Genomic DNA, 8,200 nt, shown 5'->3' with positions numbered 1-8,200 from the left:
TGGCGGCACGGGGCGATGGCGCGGGCCACATGGCGCTGCGCGATTGGCCGAGCGGCGGCGGCGACTTTGTCCGGCTCAGGCCGGACATGTCCGGCGGCGCGGAGGGAGGAAGGAGCTAGGGTTAGGGGATTCATCCGCAAAAATTGAGGGGAAGGGCCTATATATAGGTAGAGGGAGTTAGGAGTGTTCAAATGAGGAGCGGTTTTCGGCCACGCGATCATGATGGAACGACCGAGAGCATGGAAGTGACTTAGATGGGTTATGGGCCACTTTGGAGGGGTGTTGGGCTGGAAGACAAAAAGGGCTTTTACGGTTCCCTGGTTAACCGTCGGAGTATCAAACGACCTCCAAATGGAACGAAACTTGACAGACGGTCTACCGGTGCTATACCAAGGCCGCTTGGCAAACCTCGGGCCATTCCTTGAAAGTTTAACACCCGCTCACAACAAGAGACAAAAGGGGGACGCCGGAGGACATAGGTGTGCCGGATCGCAAAACGGATAACGGGGAAAATGCTCGGATGCATGAGACGAAGACGTATGCAATGCAATGCACATGATGACATGATAAAATGCAACACGCAAGCAAATTACATGGCAATGACGGCGAATAACTGGCAGACACCTGGCGCATCGAATCGGGGCGTTACAACACTCCTCCACTAACAAGAGATCTCGTCCCGAGATCTTAGGACCGAGATAGAAGGGAAAAAGGATGAGGTGAATCAAGAACTCAAGAGAAGAGGCAAAGAATCGAGAGCGCTCGAGAAGAAGAGAGGAACCACGAGAATGACGAGAATCGAAAGCTGACGGAATCAGATAGACTCTAAAACCACTCCAGTTAGAACGAGATAAGAAACGAATAGAACTGAAAGGATTTAGGTAGCACTCCGGCTCAAACATGGAGGAATAGAACACGAGCTTCAGAGGATGGAATGATACTTGATGAAGACATGACACAAAAACTCCGATAAGAATTGAAAGAGTTGAATGAAAAGAACGGAGAAGAAAAGATACTTGAAATTCTCCAACAAAATCTTGATGAACTCTTTGGGGAATGAATTAAATCATGCAGATCCACCATGAAGAACTTCGGTGACAAAAGATGATGAGATAGGAATGAAGGATGAAAGAATAAGATTAAAGCTTTGCGATGATTAAGATGGAGCTTCGACGAAATGGCTGAGGAAATAGAACTGAAAACAAAAGATGAAAACACTTGAAACTTGAATTTATTCCTCAAGAACAAACTCCGAAGAAAAAGGATTACTCGCTTGGATGAAATAAGAATAAGATTTATTGTATGCTTATCCTTCATCAAATTTAATTTACGATACATGAATTTTGCATACTACTTATTCTTGTTGAAAAGGATTAAGGGGGATACAACGCAAAACTTGAGAAAGTCTTCATGAACCACCGGTAGGATTGAAAAGAACGAATGAATTAATATGATAAACAAAGAAAAAGAATCTTGAACGAACCACCGTAAGAATTCGGAAATGACTGATGAAAGAGACTTAATCACCGGGAAGAATCAGCAAACAAATATGCTTGAGGGGATTTAGATGCAAGAGAACAAAGAGATCATGAGCTCATTAAAGAACACTTGAACGAAGTGCCGGGATAAATGGATAATGGTAGCTGAAATGTGAGGACGGAGAATTCTTCTGGAACGATGGCCTCTGGTGAAAAGAAATAGCAATCAACTCCTAAAATACTTCGGATGGTTAAGAAAATGAATATCTGACAAATGGAATAATTCGATAGGATAACAAGAAGCTGCAACCCCGAATCTTCGAAAGAACAAGCAAGATTTAGAGGGAAAACTCTTCTTCGGTCTTCAAATGACGACGAGAAAGAACACCAAAATTACTGAGATACTCTGGTAGAATGAAAAAGAGGAAGGGTTGAACCAAAGATGAAAAGAATTTGAAAGTGATCTTTGAGATGGCATCTGACTGATGAAATCCCTTCTAACGTCACACTTAATAGGAATTTGAGAATAACTCCGGAAGAATTAGAAGAGTCAGGTAAGATCCTGGAAAAGACCTGTGGGTTAGGGCCCACTAAAGAGAAAAACACCGTTGAAAAGATAGAAGATGCACCGGAACAATTAAGATATTTGAATGAGGTGACAGCCTCGAATTAATTTGAACACAGACGAATCTCGTGAGATGTCTTCCGAACTACGGAATGATTGAATGGTGAGAGGCAAACGAGCAATGAGAACACTTGATCCGAGGGAAAGAATACGATCAACACCGAAAAACTTGAATTGAATCCACCAGAGAAGAAAAAGAGATGAAGAATGTCAAACGAGACGAGAATTCACCGGTTGAAACAATTGAGGGAAGACTGAAGAGGCTCTGCATGAATGAAATTGATGCTCGACAGAGACTCAGGCTCCGGGAAGAAGAGGGTGGGAGGGGGGAAAACAAAGGCAACTTTGATGGGGGAACCGACGAATATCTTGAAGAGAGAACACCGGTTGAAATCATTGAGGCAAGAAAACAAAGACTTCACACAAGTAGGATGGATACTCGATTACAAACTCCGGCTCCAAGAAGAAAAGGGGTTGGTGGGTGGGAAAAGAAGACAACTGTGGGCAGATAAACAACTTCATTGAGAGCGGAGTAAGAATTGAACTTGGCAAAGACGAAGAGCTTCGAGTCAACTTGATGAGAAATGCATCGGATGAAAAGAGATGAGAACCAACGACCAGAAAACTAACCACATGATCCTAAAGAAAATTTGAAGGGGAAGAGAAGTAATTCAAAACACCTACGTCAAGATTCCTCACCAGAGCGACGACAGGGGCTGGGGCACTACAGGAATCAGGCAGTTTGCCGTCAACCAATAACAGACGGCAAAGGCTGGTATACAGATGGCAAAGAGTTTGCTGTCAAGCACCTGACGGCAAAGTGTGTCGGCAAAGACAAAGTCGGCAAAGGTACTTTGCCATCAGCTTTTTATCGGGCAGACGGCAAAGACTTTGCCGTCAGACATTCTCAATAACAGACGGCAAAGAAAACATCTTTGCCGTCAGCCGAAGCACAATCTTTGCTGTCAACTGAACAACTTTACAAACGGCAAAGATTTTTTTTTAAATTCATAGGACACCTAAACAGTAAAACATTTTCCATGGCATTCTTTATATCTAATTTACACAGAAAATCAACTATAATATGTTTGCAGGACGCCCGACCATCAAAAATTTGCATCTACAACATTTTCATAGATCAATTTAAAGAACTCAAGATCAACAATTTTCATACTCCATTTACAAGTTCATGCTAGAGAGAAAGCGGGCTCAGGATTCGTCCTACAGACAAAGACCGCACGGCAGCCGTGCACGCCATGTAGCTTCTTGGCGTCCTGCACCGGATGGGGCGACCGGCAGCGGCCCTCCGCATCCGGCGCTGCTCCCTACGATGGCGCTGGCGTGAGCGGTGGTGGCACGGGTGGAGGCGGGCTCCGGCGGTCGGACGGGGAGGGCGGAGGCGGGCACACGCGGGTGGAGATGAGAGGCGCGAGGAGGCGGGAGGCACTCAGTGGCGCACAGACGTGGGCGGAGGCGGGAGGCGCCCGATGGCGCGGGCGGAGGCGGGCTCCGGTAGTGGCGTGCGGCGGCGCGCTGACGCAGTCCGAGGCAGGAGCGTGCATAGGCAGGCGGGGTGCGACGGCGTCTGGACATGGGCGATGCTCAGGATGAGAGAGAGAGGCGGGCGGCACGGGCGGAGGTGGGCTTCGGCGGGTGGGCGCAGTGGCCGCACGGAGGCGGGCTACGGCCAGCGGACGTGGTGGCCACGCGGAGGCCGGCTTCGGCGGGCGGACGCGGAGGCCGCACGGAGGCGGGCTCCGGCGGGCGGACGCGGTGGCCGCGCGGCGGCGCCTGGACGCGAGCGGCGCTCGGGGATGAAAGAGAGAGCGGATGGCTGTGGTGCGTTGGAACAGAGGGATAGGAAGAGGATAAGGCGTGGGTGGTGGGCCAACTAGGAGATGGGGTGGAGTGGGTGGTGGGCCAGCCGGGGTGGGTGGGGATGCGCGTGGTGAGAGAGGCGGGTGTGGGCGCTATGGATTCGTGCCACGTCATCGATCCGTGTTATCGATCCGTGGGCTGTGTTTCCTCTTTGCCATCTGCGATTTTTTTAGAGACGGCAAAAAGACATACTTTGCGGTCTGTAGAGGAAAAAGCAGTCGACAAAGTCTTTGTTGTCTATTTTTTTTTCTACAGACGACAAAGTGAGCTCTTTGCTGTGTATAAAAAAATCACTGACGGCAAAGAGTCTTTGCCGTCTGCTTTTTTCTCTGCACACGGCAAATTATGTCTTTGCCGTTAGCCATTCTTTGCCGTCTGCCGCTGTCGGCAAAATTTGTCTTTGCCGTCTGTCTCGACGAAATGCTGACAGCAAAGACCAATACTGACGGCAACTCTCTTGTTTCTTGTAGTGAGGAGTAAAAAGAATTCCTACTCTCTGATATAACTACACTCTGAAAACAGTTTTCTTCTAGACTCGACAGCGGCCAAACTACACGATCAATCAAGGGTGCTCCTAGGGTCGGTCGAGGCACTGATACCAACTTATCACGCCCAATATGCGATACTATCCTAAAGAGACACGAAGGTCCCACCAAGGATAGAACCGCATATTGAAATGTTTTTGCAAGGTGGATATCATTACATCAACATTACATAATAGATGGGGATACATACAAAAGGCATACAATGCCACACGAATACAACTTCATCTTACATGAGAGCACCATCCGACTATGGATGAAACACAAACAGAAACTCAAACGACATCCACCCTGCTAGCCCAGGCTGCCGACCTGGAACCTATCCCCTGATCAAAGAAGAAGCTGAAGAAGAACTCCAAAACAAGCAAGCATCGCTCTCGCGTCATGATCATCACAAAACCTGTACCTGCAACTGTTGTTGTAGTAATCTATGAGCCACGAGGAATCAGCAATCCCATTACCATGGGTATCAAGACTAGCAAAGCTAAATGGGAAAGGAAGGGGTAAAGTGGTGAGGTTGCAACAGCGACTAAGCATGATATGGTGGCTAACATACGCAAATAAGAGCGAGAAGAGAGAAAACGGAACGGTCGTGAAGCTAGCAATGATCAAGAAGTGATCCTGAACTCCTACTTACGTCAAACAGATCACAAAACCGTGTTCACTTCCCGGACTCTGCCGAAAAGAGACCATCACGGCTACACACGCGGTTGCTGCGTTTTAACTCGGATCTGGTGTCAAGTTATCTACAACCGGACATTAACAAATTCCCATCTGCCACATAACCGCGGGCACGGCTCTCGAAAGTTTAGACCCTGCGGGGATGTCCCAACTTAGCCCATGATAAGCTCTTGCGATCAGCGAAGGATATACCTCTCCCAGGAAGACCCGATCAGTCTCCGAATCCCGGTTTACAAGATATTTCGACAATGGTAAAACAAGACCAGCAAAGCCGCCCGATGTGCCGACAAATCCCGATAGGAGCTGCACATATCTCGTTCTCAGGGCACACCGGATAAGCGAAGCGTACATGCACCAATGTAATCCAAGTTGCCAAGGAATAGTCCCGCACGGTGCTCTAGTTTGGACCAACACTCAGAGGAGCACTGGCCCGGGGGGGGGGGTAAATAAAGATGACCCTCGGGCTCCGAAAACCCAATGGAAAAAGGGCTAGGTGAGGCAAATGGTAAAACCAAGGTTGGGCCTTGCTGGAGGAGTTTTATTCAAAGCTAACTATCAAGGGGGTCCCATAAATCACCCAACCGCGTTAGGGACGCAAAATCCGGGAACATAATACCGATATGACGGAAACTAGGGCGGCAAGAGTGGAACAAAACACCAGGCATAAGGCCGAGTCTTCCACCCTTTACCAAGTATATAGATGCATTAATTAAATAAGAGATATTGTGATATCCCAAACATAATCCTGTCCACCATGGAGCAATCTTCAACTTCACCTGCAACTAACAACGCTATAAGAGGGGCTGAGCAAAGCGGTAACATAGCCAAGCAATGGTTTGCTAGGAAGGGTGAAAAAGGTTAGAGGCTGACATGGCAATTTGGGAGGCTTGATAAACAAGTGATAGGTAGCACAGCAAAGCGATCGAGCGAATCAACTAGCATAGCAATGATAGTAGTGAGATCCACGGTGATGGTCATATTGCCTGAAATCCCACTAGGAAGAAGAACAAGTCCATGAAGAAGATGGAGCCACGAAGACGAACCAAGTGTAGACCAACGAATCCTCACGATCGCAACGAAACGGGAACTATCGAGAAGAAGCACACAACATAGTAAACACACCACACATAAACATGAAACGATGCACAACCAAGCATGATGCATGACAAAGGCTAGATGGGGCTAATCATGGCAAGAGATGATGCAAACAAGAGCAACACATCAAGGCAAGTTTGAATGAGGCCGGAAACAACATATAACAATTCCGGTAAGTCCTCATATGCAGATTTCAAAATTGGTCCAGATGTGAGTAAACCTTATGTTCAAGTTGTTAAACAAAACAGCAAGTTAAGATGCACCAAGATGATCTACACGTGATTCTAGTCAAGTTACATATAAAGTTCGTTTAATTCGGAGCTACGGCCTAGAAGATATGAGCAAAACAAGTTAAACATGGCATTGATGCAAAATGCATACAAACATCAAGCAAACACCTCAAAAAAAGGATGCAACATGATAATATGAAGCTACATGCAAAATCATGCAAGTTTCATATAGAGCACACTCAAAACGGAGCAACGGTTCAACACATACACTCTATACAAGTCATAACAACAATCTATCCAAAACAGCAACTAGGCATCTTACAAGCATCATGAAGATATGCTACAGCACCCCAACATGGAAACAAAAGGCATGTACATGATGTACAGGTAAAGAATGACAAAACATCAAAACTGAGCTATCTCCAGAAATCACTAGAACATGCTCAAAAACACATCGCCAGATTGCATATAATAACAGTTTCAGACTTTGCAGAAATAACATAAGGTTGCAATGTTTAGAGCTATCAAACAACATGCTACAGGAACATATCGCAGAAACTTAAGTCATGGCATGATACTACTAAATGCATGGAACAAAAGTCCTTTACTAGCTATGAGCCAAAAAGGATCAGAAGATATGATGGCACCCATGTAAACATGGCAAAAGATATGACAGATTCAAACATGGCAGGAACAACAATAAGTAGGCATGTTGGTGAGCTTATACCACTCACCATGGAGAATTACATGGCATGATAAGGCAACCAACAGTAAGAAGACATGTGTATGAAGCTAAGCATGGCAAGGAAAAGTTCATAGGATGTTTGGATCACTAACAGCAATCATGGCAACATTGAACTTAATGTTAACAGACTGACAGCAACATTATTTAGCAACTTTGGAGCAACATTACAACAAGCTACAGCAGTCTATAAATACAACCAGGGGAATGGATGGATATAGCATGACATGTATAACACAACATCCTTAGTGAACATCTCCATATTATGCATATAATGACCTGTAGCAGCTGGTTTACACAGCAGCACGAAATAACAGATTCAGCCTAGCAAAACAGTAACAACAAGTACCCTACTTAACAAGCTCGATGCACTCACTACAAGACTCAAAAAAATACATGGATTGCACCCCTGTAAAGAAGGCATGACATAGTTCAAGACTCATGTAGGACTCATGCTCATAGGATGCACACACAAAATGAAACGAAAAAGACAAATCACCAAGTTATAACAGTTTCAGCAGATTAATATCATATAGCACTCTGCCAACGATGATTCAGGCATCAATATGAACTCAAATGAACAAGGCATAATGGAACAAAATAAAGAGCATCTCATTATGAACATTTTGACATATTACACGCACAAAATGGAGCAGTATGCAACAAGTTATGGCATGTCAAAGTATGCACCAGAATATGCAAAAATTTAAGGGACTTCGACAAAATTCAGGGTCAGCCTCCGAAAACGGATCTGGATCTAGGCACGATTCCCGAGGCAGCCGGCGGCTCGCTGGAGAAGACGACGGGGAAGGTGGCCGGCGTGGGAGACGGGGCGCCGACGGGCGGAGGCGGCAGGGCATGGGCGGATCCGGCGGCCGGGCACGGGAGGCGGCGTGGCGCCGGACGGGAGGCGCACGGGCGACAGGGCC

Source organism: Triticum aestivum, chromosome 2B (genome assembly GCF_018294505.1).
Source record: "Triticum aestivum cultivar Chinese Spring chromosome 2B, IWGSC CS RefSeq v2.1, whole genome shotgun sequence".
NCBI lineage: Eukaryota > Viridiplantae > Streptophyta > Magnoliopsida > Poales > Poaceae > Triticum > Triticum aestivum.
Note: the sequence above shows the minus strand (reverse complement) of the source record.